We start from the raw sequence: 25,796 nt of genomic DNA on the forward strand, positions 1-25,796 counted from the left end.
TCTCTGCAAGGGTGGCACAGGAGGACAGGCTATGCTGCAGTGGCTCAGGTGATGAATGTGGATTAGACGTTTGTGCCTTGGCCTCGCTCAAAGGTGGAGCAAGAGACTGTTTTCAGTCACTTGCTCGAACACTTGAGGTCAATGTACTGATCTTTGGGACCTCATTTTTAAGTAGTCATAAATTTTGTGTGAGGATTGTGATTTCTAGAAGCTCTGAAATGACTCAAGGTTCTGTCTGCACATTTCCAGACATGTGCTTGGCCCAGTCACCAAAGAACTTAAGAGTTCAAGGTTCTCTGACAACACCTTGCATATCTGAGTGTTACAGACAAGCTCAAGAGACCACTTCCAGTGAACACGCCGATATTGCTAATGTTTCTTCTATTCAGTAGAAAAATGGTATGCTTTCTTTTTTCTGAACAAATTCTGAAAAATAGCAACTGCAAAGAGCTGTCATGACCCTGCTGAGCAGTCCGCAGTTGGTAGCAAGCGGGTGTGTGAATATGGGAGCGAYGCTGTGATCTTTGGGAAGCTAGTCAGCTAGTCAGAAATAGTTAGGCAGAGCTTGGAGCTGGTTGAGCTTGAGGAGCCGGAACAGCTTGCTGGCAGGGGCTGTACACGCTGGTTTGGAAAGGCAAGACAGAGAACCACAGACCACAGCCCCAGCACACGTCACAGGATTTGCAATTCTTCCTCTTTCTATATGCATGCCTAGCGGGGAGCACTGGGTCTGGTGAGACTCATTTTCCATGTAATCCATGTCACGTAGACGTTCAGCTTCATCAACGGCTCCGATGTCAATCATTCATTGCGATGTCAGGAAGATTGCACACCTCTGGAGTCAGAGCCAGGGCTGCCTTTAAAGAGAGGGTGAAGTAGCACATCCACAAGGCTTTTCAGTGGAGCAGGCTGGGTTCGGGGCCTCATCCAAACACCAGGGAAAGCTGTGAGCATCTTTCTTCTCCAGCCAGCCGTTGCCCCCAGTTTGTTGAAGGTATAGTGAACGCTGAGGTTTTAAGACTTGCACAGCAGAAAAGAAGAAAAAAAAAAAAAAAAGAAAAGCAGTGGATTGCTGGTTTGTTTAATGCACAAATGCCTTCTCTTCTTCCCACAGTGAGCGCTGCTGGCCAGGCCTGGCTGCCTTGATGCTTTCGCATGCAGCCTCTTCTCTTTGGACCCTTTGTGGTGACGGACGGGCAGATCCAGCACAACGCAGAGCATCTGGTGCGCTCGGGGTCAACAGTTGTTCCGCTCTGTATCTACTTCCTTCACTAGATGGGCCAGACAGGTCTGTACCTCCTGTTTATGCACTCTGCATGCAKCATGTATTTAAATACTGGAATGATTTTTAGCATTTTCTTCCCCTTGTTATRAAATAATGCAGCTAGTTTATGCCACAGATCCTATAATTGCATTCTCGTGGGAAAACATTTCCAAAAGGCTTATAGYTGTCAGGAGTCAGGCAACCTCGGGAGAGCTCTGTTGTTTCTGACAGTGCCTTTAGCACACTTCATTCCTACTACAGGGAAGGGAGAGAAAAATCAAATTTACTAGCTCTGTTAAGGAAAAGACTTTTAATCAACAGATTTTAATCAAAAAGGCAGACAGGAAGAAACCATGCAAGTAATATATTTGACTGTCATGCCAAGCTCTAGGTAGTGCCTGTGGAGAAGGATAGAGGCCAAGGAGGACAGGAAAACATTAATATTGACAATTATAAAAATTGTACCAAAGCATAGGAGAACARTGGAGCAAAAGCAGCTGCCTCGGCTCATATCATATCATGACCACTAACATGAAAAAGAAATTATGTCTTCTCTGCATTTCGTTAACAGCGGCATTAATAACAAGCACATAGGTGTCACATGAACAAGATCATTGAGTTCGATATCCTGCTAGTTTAACACTTCATCTTGCAATTCCKTTTATAAACTTATTAAATTAGAGAGTAAGCATGGTCTGTTCCATCGCTGCAACAAATACGAAACAGTACAAATATGTGTGTTGGGGAGGTAAGCAAGGCGAGCACAAGAGCTTTATTTCCCTGCTATCTCTTCTCCTGGAGCAGACGACCCTGCAGCCCAACCACGTCTAGAGCGGGGTGCTGGGCTCAAGCGATGGAGCCTGCATGGCTCTGGGGATAACACGGCCGTAGCGTGTCAGCCTTCCTGGCCAGCGGTGGGTTGGTGGGGGTACCTCCCCCATTCACCTCCCTTTGGACTCCCCAGCCAGAGGATCAGTGCCCGCAGCTTTCCCCTTCAGCGAAGGTCCGGGAATGGCTGGTGTGCACACCACGGTAGGCAGCGACATCTCAGCCCCTCAGCCACCAGACCCTCCGCGATGTGGACCGCAGTCACTGCTTAATAYTTCGCAGTACTCAAAACGTAACAGCTGCTTCTTCTCATGGCTCTTCTGACATCCTCTCTTTGCATCAAATTCAGGTCTTCTTTGGGTAACTGCATGTGCCTAGCAAGCCAGGCAACAAGTTTTCCTCAGCTTGCCACGATGGCTCCTGCATTTTCTCACTTGTGACTCTTAGGCCTTTCTGTGAGAGGAGGATTAGGGTTTGCTGCCTGCAGGCGCAGTGGGTCTGTTCTGCTCGCCCCGGCCCCACTGCTCAGCCCTCTCCGCGGGACCAGGCTTCCCCACCGCCTCCACCGCACTAGTGAAGCGGAGCGCGACATTTCTTTTCTGCAGTCGTTGCTCAGGCACAGGTGACTTTACAGGGCTTAGTGCCTGACTTATAGATGTTGTAACAACTTGCCGATCAACTGTTACACAATCTCGCAGGTAAATAGACTGCGTATAAAGATGACTGCCTTTGACAGCAACTGAAGTGCTTCTACCCCTCCGTGACACCTACTCTCCCATCTGCCACTGTTTATGAGAGCTATCGGTTAGTCATTGCTTAACCGTTTAAAACTATTTATGCAAGTAACGGAGAATGTAGCTGTGACCGTGATCCGAGCTAGGTTACGCTATCAACATTCTCGCTCTGCTGCAGCGATTCATACCTGGTAAACATTGCCCAAGTACKCCGCGGTCCTCTTGTTAGTTGGGGGATGCTATTAATCTCTAGTCCCTGAGAGACAGGTACTCATTCTGGTGTCTTATTTCTGTGTTTTCTAAAGCCATGGGGAAAAAAAAACAAGTAGCTAAGGAAAGGCAACATTCTCTTTTTTGTAATATTTTCAATAAAGTTTTCATTATATTCTTAATTTATCAAAAGCTTTTCTAAAAGTCTGAGTGTGTAATTGTCCATCCAGTCCCTGCCACTGCTGTCATGAGCCTTACTATTCTGTTAGTTTTTTAGAAGACTGTGCAATAAGCCAAATCCCTTCCTCACCAACATTTTTCTTGGCTAGTGCCACGGTACTTCAATAGCTGTGCAGCAAAGATTTGTACATTCTTTCCAGAAATAATCCCCCTGGCCGCATAGTCGGTGGAGCCCCATCGCTATCTCCATCTGTGTGTGCAATCTTTTACAAATATCTTTCATCGGATATTCATGGAAAATAGATACAGCCCTGCAAATACTTCATCTCCTGCTATAATTAACTCATGCACTTTTTCCCACTGGTATAGTCCATAATCCAGTGGCTGTGCAGAGAAGATGATAACCTCACAGATATTTTCTTGTGGCTTCATTTCTTGGCACGCATGCAGTCAAAGTCTCTTTGTATTACAAAAATAATGTAATTGTTCAAGAATTTTTGAGGTCATCTCTTGAGTTTCTTCATATGTGCTATACTTTACCGGCACATACCATTAGCACATATATAGATATTGCTTGAAATGCATTTTATTGTTTGCTTACAGAAGTTGCTGAAATCAAACACTTTTTTACATATACTCAGATCTAGAAATCACATTTGGAAAATCCGTCTATCAATATGACAGAGAAACAGCTATCAGTTTAGCTCAGTTGGTTAGTGTGGTGCTGCTAATGCCAAGGTCGTGGGTTCAATYCCCATGTGGGGCTACGCTGAGGGTTGSACTAGATGATCTCCAGAGGTCCCTTCCAACCTCACCATTCTATGATTCTACTTTTAGATTTTGTGTTTTTTGCACCTTTCTTAGAAAGAAAAAGGATAACACTAACGACCTTCAAATCTTACAGGGAATAAATGCTGCTTTTCTAAAATGTTTGAACAACAAAGATATATAAAATTATCTGTGCTGAATAGAGATAGTTCAGTAATATGTGTTCAGTGATATTAATATAATATGCTAATATCCAATAGCTTTTTTCACACGTCATCTCTTTAAAGAATTTATCATTGTAGTCTTCATGTATATCATATCTCACCAGAGCAAAGAAAGGTGAACTTTATTTTCTATTATCCTCATTATTTTACAATTTATTTCTTTCAGAAACCTCAGAAATATTACCCATGAAGATTGACTGTTCTTGAATTTCTTAAGTTTTTTTTCATAGCCTCCTCAGAGACTTCCATCTCTGTCAAGGCTACATGCTAAGTTCCCATGAAAAGTGCCCTTGGATAAAGAAATTTTGCATTGTATTTTAAATGGAAAAACTAATCCAAAAATCATCATTTCACTTTTCAATTTCATGACATCCTTCAATCAATTCATGTCCCCTTGCTTATCTAGAGGTCTTGTAGTCATCCAGTAAAWTTTCTTATAAGCAGGCATTTTAAAAAGACTAATTCTTATTCAAAGCTGTTGGTGACGTAAAGGAAGGTTTGACTATGTCAAGTTTTTTTGGTGGCAGGAGTGTTACCGTATATCGAATGGGCCGGTATACCTGTGGATAGGCGTGTTCTTGCAGGGCAGCACAGGAAGGGTTGCAAGGCGACCTGCTCGCTCTCTGCAAGCTAGGGTAAGTTGAATTTCCTCAAATGTCCTGGCTAAGACAGCACACAGGAGCAGTCACAGTGGATGAGCTGAAGTAATGTGAGGGTGAGCTTCATGTCTGAGGGTAGRATCTGGCTCGTTCTATTTTTTCTGGTGAGACAAGACACACAACAACCAACTTGATAGCTGCTGTCTTGCAATTTGTTGGGATATTTCGATGTTGTCATTTTTTTCTTACAATTCCGTATGATTTCTAAGAAGAGCGTGGTGCAAGTTCATCCCTTGGACTGCATCATCCCCACCTGCACTTCCTGCGGCCTCGGCCCCCATACAGCAAGTGTTCACATGAGGACAGGTTCTGACTGTGGATAATTATTTCAGTTGCTGTTTCCCTTTTCTGTTTCCTCCCACGTGCCGTGGTGGCACTAGCTGCTGTGCTTTGCCCTTGGTCTCTCTCAGGGTACTGCACAGTCAGCACTGACTCCTCCTGCTACAGGAAAATCCCCTGTTGCACATATCTGTAATCAGGTGCTCATTGCGCACACCACTGAGTTAACAGTCCAGGAATAAACACGATAGAGTTATGTTTACCCTGTATGGGTAAAAAAAAAAATCAAAACTTTACACTCTTCATAAAAATGCACTTGTATAAATAAAATTTATGTTTCCCATAAAATGGTGATTCTGATAAAAATAATGCTGAAACCGTAGGCTTTTAAGGTAGAAACTTTGATGCCAAAGATATTTAAAACTATGAAGTGATTTATTTTTGTTGTTGAAGGTTGAGCCACACATCTTTGAATTGCATAAATTTGCCACAAATATTAGTTTATATAATATTCATCATATCAGAAAAGATATAATCAACCCATTTGACCATTATTAAAATGTGATTTATATGCAATCCCCCTCTCCCTTTTTATTACAGTCCTTTTGTATTTCTTAAACCATACAAAATTTAATAAATCTTTGCAGGACTTAATAAAGAGCAGATTTCTATGTATACTAAAAGACATTCATTTAGTCTTCATAGCCTTATTGAATTTATTTTCATCAGATTCCTCATCACCTGCTAGTTACCATATTTATTGCATTCTCTCCATTGCTTCTCAAAGCACGTGCGTGTGAAATGTTCTTGGAAGAATATCTGTGCAGATGTTGCATTCATCAGGTAAACGTAACAAAACCGTCCAATCAGCCAAGACATTTGACTCAAAGGAGTTGAGAGGTTGTGGGTTCAAGTCATCACTGCCCATCATGTGACAGTTTCCTAGAAAGCTCTGTTTACCTGCTTTCTTTTCCCAAATAAGTGCCTGCTATTTCAAGCAATAGCTAGAAAACTGCCCAAATTTTAGCAAGAAGCAAGTGTTTTACTTTCACAGCAAGTAGTGAACTTGTGACAATTTAAGCCTAATTTGCCCTCCCTTAATTCCTCAACGCATTCTAATGTCCAGGACTTTCCAGAAAGCCAAAGCTTTCCACCTAAAACCATTTAGCAGAAGCATAGCCTTTGCAATGATACCCAGACAGCATAAAAGCCTGGGACCTCCTCTGGAAGTCAATAAGCGTACCCAGAGATTAACAGGCATGAAATCACTTAGACTGTAGACTGACGAGGGTCTGAGAGATCCGCTCTGCTTTTGCAATACCAATATCTCACCTCAAAACAGGCACTTCGGGCACAAATTGTGAGACTGCCCATTTGTTCTGCTATGATTTTGTCAGATGGGTTACTAATATCCAGATAGCTGATGTTTTGGGGTTTGTTCTGTAGGTGATGGTGTTGGCTTTGAAAAAGAAAAAAGAGAGTTAAAGGGAGCGACACGCAGTTTATTAGCGATATACCTGCTGCAGGGCTGGAGYTATGCCTTGTATCGTGGCATCCCAAATAGAGGCGGCAGGGAGCTCCAGAGGCCATCTCGTCTGTCTCCCTGCCCGGTCTGAGATCAGCTGTGGTACAGTGATTCACTGATGACATTGGAAAATGCATTACCTGTTTGCTGGCTATGTGGTCGCCGTGTTGTCTTCACCGGCTGGATCTGCTCGGGCTGAAACCTCACTGGCCCAGCATCCTGCCCGCAACCACAGCCAAAGTCACCGGCTAGGGAAGAGTGAATGCAGTGCAAATACGTGGTGCTGCTTCCTGGGAAACATCAGTTTTTTCTTATTTCCAGTGCCTAGACCTATTCTCTCAGATGAGGTTTGGCATATACAGCATATTGAAAGTATTTGGATACATGCATGTGAGAGTAGCCCCCGATACCATGACTAGATTGTAGTTAGTAACCGTCCAGTGCTGACATTCAGTTAACTGCTGCCCTGCTCTCCTATAAAAGCCCTTGAGGACTTAAGTGATTGCATTTACATTGGGATATGAAATAGCTCTAAAAGAAACACCACACAAATTTAATGCAAATGGGGCAGGTCATGTCATGGACTGTGTAAAATTTTCTTGGACCTGTTACATTGCTTACCTGTGTTGTCCAAATGCCTTACATTCAACATTTTTTTGAAATTTCATGGAAAATCTGGCTGAAATATATTTTTCAATATTGCCTTTCCACAAAGGTACATTTTTTTTGCTGCAATCACAATTCAGAAAAAAGAAAGATTCAAAATATTGACTGAAGCAGTACCAACAGAAACACAGCAGAATATCACTTGTTGCTGTAAAAAGGCAGTTTTATTTGGAGAAAGTGCACCTCTACTAACACAGTGGAACTGCACGTCTGTCTGAGCACTTATAAAGCTGTTCCTGAATCTCAGAGAAAGATTGCAAAGTGCTTCATTCACTGAAAGAGAACAAATATGTACCGGGAAATTATATTAGAATAGCCCAGATGGAGACTGTCAAAATATAAATCTTTGTAAGTTACTGATACATGTCTCAGGGAAAAAAAGAAACAAACAGCACATGTAGGCCACTGCTAATGAATCACATTACTCACAGTGCTGTTAATGACTCAGGCATGGATACCTTGTGTAATTAAATTATAGGAAGCATAGTTTAAGCAGATGGAGCTTGTCCATATTTTAATATGCTGCAAACTGCATTTCAGAAACAGGATTTGGGCTGCTCCCTTTCCAAAAGATGGCCAGCTGAACCAGAGGTATAAAGCCATTCATCAGTGCAGATTTTCACAGCTTCTCCATACAATTTATTCCTCCTCCTTTCTCTCYCCAGTTAAAGCTCACACTGTGAATCTCACAAAAATAGGGGAAAAAACAGTGGTTACCCATTATGTTTTGGCATCTTTTTGATAATTTGTGACTGTCCCTCTTCTTCCACACACCCCACGGCAGTATGAGATCTAGTTTGAAAACTTTGGTCTTGAAGCCCCTCATCACCATGAGAGGGTCAGTGGTGTCCTGGGGGTTTGCTGTGAGTGAGGCTCTACTTGCCCTGACAGCTGACCCTGCACCTCTCTCATCCTGAGATCCAGGTTTCCAACTCTTCAGTGCTGTTTTTGGTTGCTCAGACCACAGACTGCAAAGACATCTCTGTGGCAGAATATGCAGATAACTATTTCCTTGTTTGGAGGGCTGGCTATGTGTATATTGTTGTATTTTCCTGTTTTTTTTCTTCCATATCTCTTAGTTTAATCAAACATTTAGATAAAAAAGCTTTACAATCCAAGACGTGATCACCACACTGTACTGAACAAGTCACATAGTGTACTTATATTATTACCATGTAGACATCCTTTATAAAGTTATATTCACAACTATGAAAGACAGAAGGAAAAAAAACACGCTGAAGAACACATGGCTACTATGGGAAGGCAACAGCCGTACAGAACGTATTATGGGACCCACAAGGTCATTACAATCCACCATGCCCAATTAAGTTGTTCTCAATGTTAAGAGCTGCAAAGTCATTCAAAGTAGTTTGTGTGTCAGCTTTGTTAAGCAGAATAATAGCTGTATAGGGTAAAAGCAAATAATGTGCAAGAGAAAAAATCCTCAAGTCTCAACAGTCACAACATGTTCTAAAGAGGAGCTAATTATAATGATTTCTTTTTGTGCTATAACAGATTTCATATGGAGAAAATATACTTTGCCGTGCCAACTTATGGGACCTGGCAAAGCCAAAACAACCTCTGCCCTGTTACTCTTCTGATGAGACAGACTATTATGGACAAGAAGTGCATGCAGATCTTGCTGACTTTCGTTACAGCACGTGGGTCTGCTTGGGACTGTGATCTAACTTTGGGGTAAACCAAAAAACCCCAAGGATTTTTATGTTGATTGTACTAAAACACACAAAACCGTTTCCATCACTGCATCGTTTTTCTTTTGTACATGTTAATATGCTCAGAAAAAAATATAAAGGAAACTCCAAAACARCAGCAATATTAAAATTAAACTGAATGCTTAAGAAAAGAGTCTGTACATTAGATCCACTAAACCAAAACCATCAAATTTTAACTCCCTTCTTATGCTCTGCTCATGATAGCTGCTATGAGTCTTTTTGCCTGAATGGTTTTTTCATGCATTTTGAAAGGAAAGTGATTTCATTTTAGTTGAATGAAAAAAAAATGAAATTTCTTCAAAACTGAAATTGTCTGTGGGAATTTCACTCTCCTCCTAATAAAAAAGATGAGCTTATTGACATGTTTACTTTCAGATCAGTAAGAAAGAACTTAATTAGAATATATTTTGGGGGGRCTAACTGTGGTCTCTGCACCAGCTGTATATCATAATGTCTCCTAGACCTTGCCAAATTCCCAGATACATGCTTTTTCCTGCGTTCCTTCTCAGAGATCCCTTGTTGGTTTGTTGTTCTCCCAGTATCCCCAGGGGCAGGCATGGAGGGGCCCTGCAATTCCCACCTGTGCGTTGGTACGCAGCGCTTGAGTTGTGCAGCAGTCCTGGAGCCTGCAGATCRTTTTCCACTGAGATACTCCAGTGACCTTTGTCCAGTGAGCTGTAATTAAAATTAACCAAGCAGGTCCACTCTAAGCCAGGATGTTTAGACCATCTGAATAGACAGTTTTGGGATGGTAAACATGAAAATATTGGATTTTCATATTTTTTTCTGCTTTACGCTGTGCATAAGAGTATAAACAGTTAAATTTCTCATCTTCTGGGGAAARAAATCATCTTGTCCACCTTATTTCCTGTCTCTGTGCAAGTCACAGTGACACAGGGAAGGAAAGATACCATAGAAAAGCTCAAATTCAGTGCCCATTGCAGTTAATGTATATTGTAACTTGATAGGGGGTTCCTTATGCCCTTATAGTACCTTGTAATTTGAGCAATCCATTTGAGAATATTAAATGGACAAAGAGCAGGGATTTAAAATAATCTAATACAGAATTACRAATAAAATTCTCACCAAACTCCATCTGCAGTTTTACCTTTGGCTTCTCAAGCTGGCATTTCATTAAAGAAGTAAGRAAAATGATACAAAAATGAACAGGTACCACTGTTCTTTGTTTTCTTTCTTAAGTAAGTAATAATTTATCATATTTTACAATCAGCTGTTGGACTTCAGGAGTTTTATGTCGGCAGAGCTGTTCACTGCAGCTCCATAGTCTCGTCTGATGTAATTCAGTGTAGCACTTGTGACTTCAGGGGAGCAGTGCTTATTTACACTACTTGACACTCTTGCTTGCAAATTTTTATGAAGGGTTGACTTTTGAAAACCTGCAGAACACAGCATCATTTTTCCTTCGTTAGCCCCCTCAGCTAGTTGCTTCTGCGACTGAGCAGTGTGTCTCGGACAGGGAAATGTTCCTCGCTGTCTTTGACATAGAGCTTTTATGCCAGGCTGTGCTGTACATTATATTAAACCGCTGGCTTTACATCACAAGCTAATGCAATGCAGAGATCCAGAGCTTCTGAGTGCAGCCCTTATAATTCAGATGGTTCTTTAGCTGTGTAAATGCTTAAATACCTGCAGCCATAAGAAAATGCCAAATCCAGGGATGAGCCATCTAGTTTTGAGTTACTCGGGCTATCATTCTCAGTGACCTGAAAGGGCTCCGCTGGCGTAGTCTGTAACACTCTCCAGCGTGCCACATCTGTGCACCGGAGTCCACTGTTTGCGTGTATTTAAATCCAGAGGGCAGAAATCCTCAGTCTTGGAGAACATCATCTGAATTTCTTAGAAAACACAGCACYGTATGCAAGGGTCTAAAGATCATATATCGCTTCAGTGGTATGGTGAATGCTCTGAGGAGATGTGAGCTAAATGCAGATTGCAGTGTGTGGTTTTCCATTTTCATGTGGTCTCATTGTTTTCCTGCCCATCTGAGCTAACRGTTCCTGGAGCTTCTGGAAAAAAAAAGTCTGTTGGACAACGCTGGGCGYGCACAGTTCCAGGAGCGCGGCGAAGCGAGCTCTCCGAGATAGGTGACGAGAAGGAGACCGAATACCTCCTGTAGGCGCTGTCCCCCCGGGCGTCCGTGAATTCACATGGCACTTCTCCGGCTGTGTTGTGTGCACGTTCAAATACCATTTTCACCTCCAAACGACTAAGGTACGTTTTTAAATGGAGGTTCCTGCCCTGCATGCGTGGCTGGCATCAGCACGGAGATTTCTTGTGGCACAGCTGGGAAAAAGCTGAAATCATGGATCAGTCACCATCTCTCATCAGTCGCTGCGTGATGCTCTTTGGTCAGATCCCCAGTCCGGTCCCATGCATGCCGCAGTAAATTGCAAGAAAATGTGCTCAAATAGCCGTATTATGGACTCCAGAGAGCTGGTTAGGAGCAGAGGCASCAGGCTGACAGCAAGCTGGGAGTACTCACCCATATTTGCTTTGCCAAAACTAAAATTCACTGTGAATCTGAAAAGGGAAACCGGACAAGTCGAAGTCCACCTGAAATCATGAAGCTCGTCGGCGCCCGCGCCGGCTCGGGGAGCCTCTGCCCCYCGGCGAGTCGGGACGAGCAGCCGGGGAAGCGCGGCTGCGTGGCTGCTCTGCGGCTSGCTCTTCACTGCGGGACTCTTCAGGCCTCTGCGAGGCGGGGTGCGGCGCTGGGGAGCTACCAGTCTGAACCAGCACACCTGTGCTCACACTGTCAATGTTTTGCATGTATGCATTCATGTTACAGTACGCCTGCTTGAGTGCGAAGAACAAATTCAAGGGCATTCCTGTTGAGCCGATACGCTGCCACAATATTCTCACATTTAAAACCTGTTCTTTCCTTACTGTCAACACGTGGAGCAGGGTAAGCAGCAGGAGCTCATCTGGACCTTGACCCAGCTTGACCCTGCAGTGTATCTCTGAGGAAACTGCACCAAAAACCTCCTGACGATCATTCTGCCCCCTGAAACGAGAGCGATGCAATGGGCTGGCTCCGGCTCGGCTGAGGGTCCTGGGGCTCTGCTCTGGGGCACGGAAAAGACGTAAACATGTCCAAAATAGCTGAGGGCAATGAGGCTGTATAAAGGCTACCTATAAGCTAATATAAGCAGCCAAGATCATGCATCTTGTATTTTCCAGCCTCGTTACTCTCTAAATTACATTATAGGCTTGCTTTTAACCAACCTGTGTGTTTAAAGCACAACTCAACCTCTTGTTCCCATCCTCCGGCTACTTACGTTCCAGGTAAAGTGACTTATGCAAGGAACTAACTGAGACTAGTGGATACCAGCCAGGGCAGGAGGCCAAAAGCTTACCTTCCACATACATTGGTGGTTAGTGACTTGCTACAGCCTTACACGGGATGTCTTAGCCTCCAGGGTAAAACACCACATTGTTTTAATGCCCTCACCCCCGGCCTAGTGTCCTGTGAAACTGGCACTGAGCCCRTTTCCAGCCTCCAGAGCCTCCCTGGCTGTAAATTGCCAAGGTTGGAAGGGGCTGTGAGGCTTGCATGTGCTGAATCCATTGTGAAAAATGAACTTTCAAATAAAGAAGAAATGCAGTCCTATAAATCTGAGGAGGAACGGGAGAGGAATATACTTCGCACGTGCTTTGATTGTAGAATAAGCAGTTCAGTCACAAAGCTTTTCTTCCAAGAATAAAGCACTCAAAGAATATGGGCAGAAAACGAGAAGCCTGCAAAGGCACAAACGGCATCTTTTTAGCTCAGTACTGACTGATGGGTCGGAGTCACAAGCCCTCTTCTCCTCTGCAGCAGAACCATATTCGGAGGCACTTAAGGAAGATCAATCAGTCTGGCTGGCCTGGTCGAAGAGCTCCAGCTCTCACGCTTTGCCTAGAGCGCTGCTTTATGCAGCAAAACAAACTGCTCTCTTAATTGCTGGATKGTGCCATTTTTTCAGGTTGTTCAGGGGAAGAGGAAATGGCCTTAATTTCAGAACTGTTTGATTTCACTCATTATATTTATTGTTCCATGTTGTGCCAGTTTGTTACAAATGCAGTGTGCCTTGAAGTTGCTTTTCTGCACAATTCATCATCTCTGGAACCACTTGGCTTTGCTTGCCTAACTTATGGCCCAAAGCTTTGCTGATCTGAATTCTCTTTTGTTATTGACTTCACTGTTAGCTACGTTTTTTCAACGAGGCCAATGCTCTGACTGCCTGATCATCCCTAAGTGCCTCAGAATATGGTTCTGTTGCAGGGGAGAAAAGGGCTTGTGACTCTGACCCGTCACTCAGCACTGAGCTGAAAAGCTGCACTTATATCTTTGCAGACTTCTGCCCATATTCTTTGAGTGCAGTATCTTCAGAAGAAAAATGCTTTTTTAGATGGTGAGTCAAGAATTACAACTTCTTACCCTACCTGAGTGCTCTTTTTTGTACTTTTCTATATTTATTCCTTCCTTTTGAAGATGGATAGAGCAGACATTCATCCAGTAAAACACTTGTCATAGGAAATTGTAATATTAGTCTAAATGCCTAAAGTGTTCTGCATTCATCCCAAGTAATACCTTCCTTTGCGAGTGACATATCTCCCTGGGGCTAGCTACAGAGGAACAGTCAGTTCTCAAGTAGGTTTTGGRGAAAATTTAGCCCTTCCTGTTCAAAACTATGATTCTGAAAGTGGTTCAGCCATTACTAGACAGTCTACTTTTTGATTTTAAGGGATGGGTAGCTGTCTTAATTGTCTTAATTGTTGAAGTCAAAACATAGTATAAGGGGAAATAGTGAAGGGTTTCGATTCCGTCCTGGTTACTGGAGCACTTACGCCTTAGATGTGCCTCCTGCGCTTCAAGAACAGCCAGTGCACACGCACTTTCAAGTAAAATGAAGAATGCCGGCAGTCATGACACCATGCCTGACCCAGCAGATTTTCTCTACCTATGTTGATGATTTCATCTCGTGAGTGACATTGGGCAGTTGAAGCTGCTKCTTATTAGGGTCCTGTGGTCACCTAAAGGAAGTTCAGGGAGGGCTTGTGGCACTGACGCGTGCCAGCTGGCTGCAGGAAACACTGCTTCATCTCTGGTGTCGCCCAGCTGCAGGTCATGCAGACATAACTCAGTCCGTGACTGACCCCCGGCACTACAGCGTCTGGCTCTATAGCATCTCATCATTTCAGAATCTGGACTGAAATAGCAAATATAACTCCCTATTTTAGATAACAAAACACACACATTAAAAAAAAAAAGCTGTACTGACAAAGTGATGACAGTTCCATCTTTCTGAGGGATAATTTGTCAAATCTCCTCTGAAGCTAGGGCACTGTTACCGATCACTCTGGGCGCTTCCCTCAGAATTGGATATTTCAAAAAATCTTCAATTCCATGCTACTGATGCCTGGCCACCTGCTTTCCAGCAGCTCAGCCTGCACTGGATGCTCTGCTCAGGTCCTACCCCATGTCAAAACACTTTAGCTAGTCGGTGGTCTTCAGCCTGCTGGGTCTACAAGCAAAGTTCATCAAGAAAGCGTTTGAATTTTAAATGCGTTTAGTTACAATGACTATTTCTTAAAAAATAAAAAACCAAAAACCTTATGCTAGCAATTGGTTCCCAAATCATGAAAATCATCATTACACTACRTTTAGTGTGGTGAGTATAGTCTAATGAATATTTTTAAATTTTATTAGCGGAATTTGTATCATATATTATTCAATAAGGAAATTGTTGCAGAAAAACTCTAAGAAAGGATAATTTTCTCTGTCTCCTGTGTGACTTCATTTTAGACTTGTTTAATCTAAATTTAAACCAGAGTGTTCAGTTCATTGAAAACACATTATGAACTGTAATGAGAACTATGCTGGTGCTGAACTATGGGGTCTTTATGGCAGAKGTATTAATTTCAATTTAAACCTCTGCCCGATCTCCTGAAGTCTGTCTAGTTTTGCCCACAGCTCTCCCACACACCAGCATCAGTATGTTTCTTGACTGTTGCTAGCTTACAAGCCTCATACATGTGGGAATTACTACAAAATAAAAATAGGCTTGGGCTTGTTCACTGTTCCCAAAATGAAAACACATAGGAAAGCAATTTAGAGTGACATAACACTTTCTAATTCAAAAAAATTGTTTTTTATGGAAGCCTAGAGCATAAACTGAATTATGAACCAGAGGAGAAACATTAGGTTTTAGACTTACTAACATCTCCTGTACTGCACAATAGTGTTAAGTACCTCATACATCCACCAGGAATCTAAAATCCTCCAATCGATTAAAGYAAATTGATTCAAGGCAAGAGCATATGTTAGATATTGTTTATAAATGTTTTCATGATTAAGAYATTTTTAAATACTATATCTAAATTCAGAGATATTTCTATGCTCTGTTTTCTTTATTTAAGTGGTATTTCCCCAGACTTACTGAGACTTCACCTTGTAACTAGAAAATACTTGTTTTCATCTACCTCTAACCTTTTCCAACTTATCAGATTTTGTTATTTCTTTTGCATATTTGAAAAAAATATTATTGGGCTTGATAAGTGCTTTAGGTGACAGGCAGTGACCCATCTGCAGATGCAGGYGGGTGTATGCATCGCCCCAGGTCCCATCATCAACTCTGCTTCAATGAGCAGCATTTCTTTCTGACTTCCCAAATTTCTAATCARCTCAGTCATTAACGTATATATTTTTCCACTGCAACAAGGCTAATCATGTGGTAAAGATTGGGAAGGTCTGTCTTTGATAACTCCTGCTTATTAGTCCCTCTTTTCCAGGTGCACAGAAATCCTCCTGACACCCTCCTCCAATGACTTCCCATCTGTCATCCGCCTGATGGTCTTCATGGTCACCTTCAATGCCTTTTTCTTCTGATACCCTAGACGCGTCCATGGCCTGTCCCCAGTGCATTCAGTCTGTGGCGTCCAAATCCCTCCTGGGTATCTCACTTCCTTTGATTCCTCCACCATCTTTGCTGCACCCTGTGATGCCTCTTAATGCCTTTAATCTCTGCCCTCACTTGCCCAGTGGGTCTTTTTGTTATTTACCATCTTTATTTCTCCCCTAGTCAAGCCAGTCACCACTGCATGTCTGTCAGCTGGTCTCAAAGCAGTCTCCATACACCCTTGCAGCCTAACTTGATCCATCTAAGAACATGGTGAGAAGTCCTTTCTGAATTCTTGCTTAAGATATAACTCCGTTGCAACAACAAGAGGAATCTAGCTAAGTGATCATTACTTGTCTACCAGGCAGGACATTGAAGCCAATTCAAAAGAAGACATTTTGAAATATCAGTAACTTCCAAATTTTACGATTCCTGTCTACGAGCCTGAGAACATAAGCACTGCCCTATAGGGTCACATCATGGCCCATCTAGCCCAGTGGCAGCAGGATACATAACTTGGGCCACTACTTGATGGCCCTTTTCCGCTGCCCAGCTCAGACACTTGTCCCGCAGCGGCTATCCTGATTCTCCTGCTGGTTCCCAAATGTAGCCCACTGACCTTAGCTGTGTTTTCTCTCCGGCTTCCTACAATCTGTAGCTGAGTTTCTTCTTACACCTGTCTCAAGTCAGGTTGTAAGCCTGASAGCATTCATGCAAGCTATAACTTCAAGCGCAAGCATGCCATTGACATCAATGGAAATACTGTATTCACAGTTGCACTGAGGTGTAGGGCTTGCCTGAGATTTTATYGGCTTACGTGGTTTAGGGGTGGATGTAAAATAGTTCCCACCTCAATCATGGATGGTATTTAACAGAGAAAGYTGCTTGCGTTTGTGGTTTCCAGTATGCTGTTCTCCCCCAAAGTTTAATAGAAACCGAAGTGATTCTTGGAGATGTTGATTTTCATTGTATTTCCCTTACAAAAACAAACTAAAAACACAAGAATGAATTGTTTTATACTTTATACCTTCTGTTTCAAACTGACTGCTCAGCATGTAATTATTTTAAACAGGAAAAAAAACCAAAGGCTTTCAATTTCATTGAAAAATAATTTTTCAGTCTATTCCAAATGCACTTGCAATGGATTCCCTTCAATATTTTTGCCTGTGGTCTGTTCAAAACCAGATAGTTTTTAAACTCCATAATTTCTTGAGGAACAAAACAGTTCTGTCCCAGTGCTGCTCARTGATGGTTTAGCCACTTTTATAAGGGAGTATATCGCTTTCTAAATCAATATAGTAAAACATAGAAATGTTACCTGCCTGAGCTCTGCACAAAATCACATCCTCAAACTGAAAAGATTTCTGAGGCTTGGAGAGGTCTGGCCAAACTTGGACAATATCCAAACTTGGACATTTTTGAGCTGCCAGAATATAAGCAAGAGTAATTAATCTCTAAGCTGTAGGAAGGCTACCAAAGAGTCTTATTAGCACGGAAGCTGTTTTGACTCACAGTGATCAATAACACTTATTTGCAAGTGTTTAGAGTATATTATTTGCATTTGTGAAGGCAATGAAAAAACTATTGAATTTTAATTAGCATTTTCTTGCTCTTCTGGGAAAATTTTGATTCAGTCCWGAGATACATTCAGTATATTTTGAGACAACACTGGGCAAAATTCAGAGTAATTTCTGGTATTTCAGAAAATACCTCCAAAGCATAGATTTTCATAAAGAACCTATGGTCACAAGTTATTATAGAAGCATAATAATGGGTCTATTGTACTATAAATTGTTTTGTCACTTTAAATTTCTGGTAACTGCCAAGAAAAAAAAATAAATAACATGACTAATTTTCCTTTATGAAACCAGGTTTAGGCKGTGGAAATGATTTTCCTTCTGCACATAATAACATTTAGATAAATAGATCAGCTTTTTCTCTCCTACATACACCAGAACAAATAATTGTACTAAATATCCATGTAAATGTTTTAAATAGAAAAATACACTATGGATTTTAACAWCAGGAAATAATAAATATAGGCAGTCACAATGATCATATAATATAGCATTGCAATTCATCTGATGAGAATGGGTGTACTCTGAGCAGACTTTTCAGATAAGAAAGATAAATAGAATAATACACCTTGGGAAAGACATTTTTTAACGGATCTGAAAAATACTGGGCATGCTTGTGTACAAGGACAAACAGTGAAGTGCCTTAATTGCAATGAAAGTTATGAATGTGTAGACAGCGTGGYGACATTCAGATTCTTTAACTGTTAATTTCCATGTTTCAATCCATATATATCTTTAAATTGCACTTAGCTGTGCAGTCTGAGTGGGTTTTGATTTTTATTTTAAAAGTTCCTCTTTCCAGACCTCGTGGCATTTGTGCTATTGCTGTCTAAAAGTAAGAAAGAAACCTAATCTTTATTAATTGTATTTGTTTAAGTAGTGACAGTGAAACAAAGATTTGGACTCATCAAGAATCTGTCTCAAGTTCTGGCAAGGAAACYATGACCCTAATGAATGTTCAAGCCACCAACCCTCCCCGTGCCCCAGCGCAGGAGGTCTCCAAGAAGGAAGAGCTTCAGCCAAGCTGATATGGCCCGTGCCCGGGATCCTTAGGTTAGCAGGCCTCAGTCGGTCCTGCACTATCACCCATCAGCTTCAGGCAATGACCTTTTTCTTTTGAACTATCTGCTAGGCTTAAGACCCTAGTCAATRAAAATGCTTCATGAGCTTGCACACCCGAAGTGTGGGCCACTGGGAGCCGGCAGTGTGGCTCCCACTCCGCAAGGCAGGATTCAGGCCTCTGGAAGAATTTTTAATCTCATTTTCCTTATCTTCTCTATGCCAGGAAAAAGTAATGCCAGGAGCATGCAGCCCTTTCTGTTCTGAATCCTCCCAAACTTTCATGCACTTGATAGTTTGATTGCAAYATTATTGTATTCATATTACAGCCAAAGCTTTTTTTGTTGGTGGTGGTGGTGGAAAGCAATTGTTACTGCAGTAGTGAATGGTGAAATATGAATAGATAGAGATGATCAGTTGGAAAGACATTTTATGTATTTGTGTGTGTCTGTACAAGTAGCAAATAAGTTCCTGTATAAAAATAAAACAAGAAGAAATAGAGCCGGTCTCCATTTGAATCCCTAAGATAAACAAAGATCGAGTAATCTGTACAATAATCCAAACTCAAGAGTATGCAAGGCTGTAAAGAAAGTCCTGAGGGAAAATATAATCAAAAAGATGCGGAGGTAGATGGCAAATGAGATGGGAGAGTGACAGGTATTTACCGAACGTAACTCATGTCAGCAAAACCCAATAGCTTTTTCTCTAAGAGCTAGTTTTATAGGCAGCAGAAACACRGTAGGGCCCATCTGTCTGGATTTCGGTGTAACATTTACTGTAGTGACGTATTATTAGTCACTGTTAGTAGATCACAGGGTAAATTCAAGAAGACAGGGATTAATATAAAGAATCTGATGATACTTGGCTCATGGCCAAGGAGAAGACTCAATAGCTTTGTCTTAAACCACAGCATCTCCCCGGCCTTGCAGGAACCCCACCAAATATGGRGGTTTTTATCTCCACAGAGGGTCCCTGTCTGGACCATAACCCTCTCCCAAATACCATTTCTTCCCAAAGACCAGCACGGGTGGCTTGTGCCATTCAGTCCATGCACCAAATGTGTCAGCGAAACGATTGCTGAAGGAGCTGGGGGTGACGCCACACTACATCCAGCTCAGGTGGTGCCAGAAGCCCCTTTCGTTGCATTTGGGGGGGGAGCACCTACAGAAGCCCCCACAGCTGGACAATTAACCTCCTGTCCATGCTCTATGCCTCTCTCAGGCTCACTCCTGCAAATATTTTTTTCCTCACTCCCAGYCCTACTGAAAAATACTGCATAACCTTCTTTTAGGGTCTAAAGAGATATCCCCATACACAAATGCTGAAGAATAAAGCAGCGTAAAGCAACCTTCCTATTTTTGCTTCCATGTCGTGGGAAGACAATACAGGCCTACTGCAGACTCTGATTATGTCCCTTCCTCTATAACTTACTGGGGATAATATTGCACATGGAGTAAAAAAATCTGGAACAGGTATAGAGCTAGGGCACACAATGTCCTTTGAGTAACAGGAAAATAATCATAATACAGAAATTGGTGCACCTGGACTACAGAAGAAGAAGAAGAAGAACAAAACCTTGKGTTGCTTATCTTCCACGATTTACACATGGATTTGCACTTGGTATTCTCCATTGGTATTTTCAATGTGTTATCAATACCATCGCGTGTATTACACATACATGTATATAACACAATCCAAAATCAAACTAAATTGCAAGAACTTCGGTAAATGACTGGAAATAGGGTGCCTGTCAATAGTTTGAGATAAATAGCGTTAGCTCTACCTACTTGGGGGATGGTCTCGATCATCTCTGCTACCCATGGCTAGCACAGCTCTTTAAATCATCCGTTGAAATTCTGCCCCAGCTCCAGGTCCCTGGTTGCAAGCAGCTCATTCATCACCCCCTCATGCTGCTTCAATTAAATTCTGCAGTGCTCTGAGGCGATGTAGCATCAGCTCTGGCAAAGAATTTCAATTCTGTAAACAGGCCTGTAAATATGCTGCTGTGGATAAATTGGCCATCAGTGTGATAGAGAGAAGTAAAGTAAAATGTGTGATTACAGCTAGTTTTTATGTGTGAGGAAGCTGCTGAGACATTACTAAGAGCAGGAACAATGTTTTTGCACCCTGTGCTTATTTGGCAGTTTTGTACCTATTTTATATTAGCTATTTTCAGGCAAATGTTATGTCTGACTGATACTTCTCACTTGGAAAGCTACTTTTAAAATAATCCTGACCTAGATTTTTGTAATAAAAAGCAGCACGCAGTGCTGGAAAATGTTGTARTGTTAGTGCCATTTCATCTCCCTTCCTTAAACACAGCTCATTTAAAAGATACAAATTTAATCCACAGTAGAAGACTGATGGACAAGTACTTAGATTTTAGGCTTGTGCKGGTTGCAAGCTGAGTCTTCAGATAAAACGTGTTCTGCTGGTGGAAGAGAGCCCTCTCTGCTAGCAGAGGTTATTTCTGGTTGCAAGCTTGCTTGGTTTTAAGTCCCTGTGGAGGCAGCGATGTTGCAAAGGTGACTTTCAGTTGCTTGGCCTTGTTCATGGCCAGGTCACCTCCTCTGCAGCGGATCCCAGAGACTCTGCAGCGGCACAGGATAATCCGTTTATTTCAGATCACCGGCCAGGAGAACTTGGGATGAGGTTCAGCAGGAGCTACTTCACTGCAGACACTGGGGGGGATTGAGCAAGTCCAGTCTGGTACCTTACTCCAAAGGTGACTGTCTGCATCCCCTTCCCGTCTCCCCAGAGGGGAGCTCTGTCTTAACACAAATGTGTATTTTTAAAACCTGAGAAAAGAAAGTCTCTTAGTGATGAGGGGAAGTAGTCAGCATGGAGGAGAGGTGGGATTGACACCAACCTGGGGCACCCAGCGTGCAGGAACGGACAAGTAGACAAGGAGAGCAGAGAATGGTGGTTCCCTTCTCATGCATGTCTGAAGTTACTGTTATCATCTTCAAATAAAATAGTATTTGGGATATATAGATCATACGTTTTACTTCTTTCACTAGCTTTGTTAGGAACAATACACGTCCAATATTCTTCTGCCTTCTCATGATACTTTTTCCGTTATAACAACATCCAAGAGTGAGGAAAGAGCACTTAGGAGCAAAAAGTCCTTTACTCTTTACTGACTGGATTTGGTCCCAACCCCAGACTCTCCTAGATAAATGCAGGAAGCTGCAGCAGCTCTGATGAGATAAATGGCAAAGAGAACAACCCTGTCCACGCACAGGGGAAAGCAGCCTTGCTCCCAAGCTGAGGTTGTCTGGTGACTCACAGCTCCTCCAACATGCTGAGTTCAGCCAAACACAAACTCCTCAAAACTGGGAAGTGCAAAATAAATAATTAAATTGTGACTTTATTGTCAAAGCACATTTCCCAAAATATAAATGTTTTCAGAAAGGATTAGGCATATTCACAGGAGATAGGTCCTTCAGTGCCTATTTAAAGTGATGTTTTGGAAGCAACTTAAATTGCTTGTTGCTGGAAGCCATGAGAATATCTTGGGGCAGATGTGGTTGCTCACACACGGTTTTCCTGAGCTTCTGCTATTGCTGATTTGTGGACAGGACACTGGGATGGCAGGACTTTTTTTTTTTGACTCAGAAAACTGTGGATGCACACTGATTCACTTTTGCCCRTTTCCCTGTATCAAGGGGGAGCAGATTTTACCCATTCCTCCCGCAGGCTGTCACATCTGCTCAGGCCGTGGCTGCGGGGCTGATCGGAGCTCTTTGGCTCCGAGGRGAGCACATTAAAAGTGTGTGTGCACCACAACTCTCCAGTTACGCACTCTCCAGAGGTCGAGTTTTACACTCTTCAGGGTCACAAAGTGCCATGCGACAACCTTAATTCTGCGATGACCTAGTTTTCCTCGTGGCTACATGTCAGGCAGTGAGGAGAGCAGTGACCTCCTGGCTGCTCGCCACCTCAACTAGGAGCAYGGCCAGGGGCAAAGCAACCCTTCAGAAGGTGCTTGCAGGGCCTACGATGGGTCATGGCAGCGTTCATTCAATAKCCTGCCAAATACTGATCCGTTTTGCTCATCCCTTCCTATCTTTTGGGATGCATTTCTCTGGAAAAAGMGATCCAGCAGGAGCAGCAAGAGCAACTCTCCCAGGCCACCCCTCTGCTTCCATCCCAGTTTTTCTCCTCATCCTAACCAGCTCAGCACAATCCTGCTTGCTTGTACTGCCTGGATGTATGCATCTAGTCTTTGAAAGATGCAACTCCCATATTCCTATTTCTTTCAGCAGTAATATGTTCCAGTTTTCCATCAATATTATTTTTTACAATGACTGGGCTAGATTTACCATGTTCAGAAATAATTAATAAATAATCTAAAAGCTCAGACCAGTGTTTTCTGCCAATGGCTACATGAAAATGCTTTTCTAATACATTTCACACATTTCCAAGGTAAAATGGTCTAAAATTCAGATCACTTCTTTTCCACCTGCATTTTTTCAAAGTTCTCTACAGTGAAAAGAAACCATCAATGTCTTCAGTGTCTGAATAACTTCCCTTCACTGCTTGCACTTGCGATGAAATTATCAGTAGTCCTATATAGGTAAATATAAGGAAAAACGGTTAGAAGGGAAAGGGGAATTGAGTTGTTCAGGTTTCTGGTATACAGATAGTAGAATAGCCTGAATTTCACTGCTGCATAYTGGTTATGTTTGTACATGAATTTTGTTGTCTCTAATTTATCCTCAAAGCACCTAGAGCATATGGACAGTATATCCATAAAGAAATAAAATGAGCACAAAAAGTATTGTTCTTTTTTAATGTGCTTTGCCTAAAAGTGCTGGGTGAYGTGCCATTGCAGGGAAGGGAGTCTAACTGGAAAAGTAAGGCCATGATAATCAATAATTTAAGTTTTGACAAGCTGCTTTTGTGCAACTCAGTTAAAACTGAAGAATCCCAGTAACTGTGATTTCAATATGATTTGACATTGAGACAGCTCTGTGCAGGCTGAAAGCAATGGTCAGAGCTCTGGAGATTGCCTCTTCCCTAGTCTTTTTTTGTTTCTTATACAGTAAATACTCCCATATTAGCTGCAAGCAAGTGCTACCAGTAGGACTGACTATAATCCTCTTCCTTCTTCTAATCTCCTTGACTGCAACACAATATTCAAGACCAGCCAAGGCTAGATGGAAAAATCCTGYGCCGTCTCTCAGTTCTCATCACATGGATCCCTCAGGTTGCTGGTCATTTCAGCCTGTTTTCCAGTTTTGTTCATAAGATGCTCCTCATAAGGAATCTCAGGTTCCCTGTAGGAATCTGAACCTCAGTAAAGTCCATGCTCTGAATAAAGCAGTTATACTGCTGCTGCTCTGCTGCTGCTGTATCTCTTTTTCCTCTCAACTGATTAATGTTTTGTGCAGCAAGGTGTGACGAAGGACAGCATACAAATCAACTCACATGGGAAACCATGATGGGATTCAGAAGACGCTTATGCTATGCTTTGGAGCAGCTATCTGTTCCTGTCAGACCAGAGACCTACCAGCTGACAGCAGAGTACTGCCCACCAGTAGGGTGGGATCCTCTCCATATTGCTGTCATCCAAGTGCTGGTTGCAGGAGGGCTTTCCAGGCTCAGGCTCACTGTGAAGTGTTCATAAGGTTGGATATGGTCCCTATTAGATACTTTCAGATACCTTTCCATCTAGCTACAAACATTTCAGGTGCTGAATGCTATGTCATGAGTTTGTGAGACCACTTCACCCACTCATTAAAAGTAGAAGACCTGTCACAGTGAGTCAGGTCAAATAATAATCATCTAACCCTGTGTTTCACCTCCTGTACGACCAGTAGTGAAAGAATATGCGGACACGTCTAGAGTCATCTTTACTCTCACATATCCCATCTTGTGGAAGGGCTACAACATGTTCAACATGGGTACATCCAAATGGTGCAGGGCATCACGGCACGATGCTCCAGGGAAGAGGCAGRATGAGTAAAGTTCCTCCAATAAGCTGAGTTTCTATGTGAAGCCTGCACGTTGCCCACACTGCTGTGTAGTGAGTTTAGTGCYGAGATTAAAGGAGCAGATATGTGCAGATCTCTCTGGGGAGAAGGTGACTGGCAGTAGGTGCATGACACCATAGTGGACATCGTCTGCAAGCCCTTGAGCTGTGGTACCTGCTGGAGCTACTGGCAGGAGATAGCTGTTGTGGGGTTATTTCATCTTCCCAAGATTTATAAGAACTTTCCAAGTTTTATAAGAAACATGCACAAGCAGAAAACTGAAGGAGTCAAAGAAAACCATGAAATATTATTGGAGAGGTTTCCAATTCGGTGTCATGAGCCTGGAAATGCTAACAGGAGGAGAATTGCACCAGAAATGGGACCATGAGCAGAGAAGATTAAGAGCTACTAGTATAATACATCTAATCTGCATTTTTTATGCATTAGCTTCTGACTGCATTAAAACATTAATTTCTACCTCTGTCTAAAAGCTCTTCTGCCAAAGTCCCATCAGCATCTGCATGTTAAAATTCCTCAGGTATTCACACCCTTGTCTTGGACATTCAGTTCTGCATTCAGCTCACTTATGCAAAAGCTTGAAACATGACTGKTTTTTTTCCTCTACTCGCTGCTGCCTGAGTTATCTCTTTAATGAGCACTAGCTATTATAAAGCAAGTGGAGGAGATGCTGTGTCGGTGGATAGGTCATCCGTCAGTCATTAGTCATCATTCAGCCCAACAGCTCACCTCTGCTGAYGTTTTAGCACAGCAGCTATAGTCTGGGGAACGCTTTGCTCAAAAGCTCCGTTTAGGTGGAAGTCATAAAGTTTGTAGCCTCCACCACCTTGAATAAAAATGAGTTGGTAAGGTWGGAAGCTCTCTTGCAATTTGTGGATCATCTGATCCTGCTTTCAAATGCTGCTTCAGGGACTGTGACCATGATGCTGCTTAGCAACATTTCAGCTATGGCCCCTTAGTGGAAAAATTCACTATCCTAAACCTTTTTACTTGCTGTAGTATAGAAACATAACACGTTACTTTTACAGCTACTTTCTTCTTCATATCATCTGTCTTAAAATGTTTTTTGTCATTRTTTTGTATTCCTAAAATAGATTTCTCTGCTGTGCTTTATGTTTGACTTGAAAGACAGTAACAAGAAAATATTCTTTTTTTTAACCCTCCATCACCAAAAGGTCACAAGCAACAGCAG

At 42.3% G+C, this 25,796-nt stretch overlaps 1 long non-coding RNA gene across 2 annotated transcripts; it reads left to right on the forward strand.

Annotated features, from left to right (window-relative positions):
- The first annotated feature begins 272 nt into the window (after positions 1–272).
- LOC146599837 (uncharacterized) lies at positions 273–19,095 on the forward strand. 2 transcript variants are annotated; one of them, XR_014894915.1, is made up of 5 exons: positions 273–399; positions 1,115–1,288; positions 4,736–4,843; positions 15,866–16,245; positions 18,427–19,095. It is a non-coding gene; the product is annotated as an uncharacterized LOC146599837 (long non-coding RNA). The 2 variants fall into 2 exon arrangements; XR_014894916.1 differs by lacking the exon at positions 18,427–19,095 and having other exon boundaries at positions 15,866–17,004.
- The last annotated feature ends 6,701 nt before the right edge of the window (positions 19,096–25,796 follow it).

This window comes from Rhea americana, unplaced genomic scaffold, assembly GCF_003343005.1.
Source record: "Rhea americana isolate MKP2758 unplaced genomic scaffold, rheAme1 scaffold_131, whole genome shotgun sequence".
NCBI classification, from domain to species: domain Eukaryota; kingdom Metazoa; phylum Chordata; class Aves; order Rheiformes; family Rheidae; genus Rhea; species Rhea americana.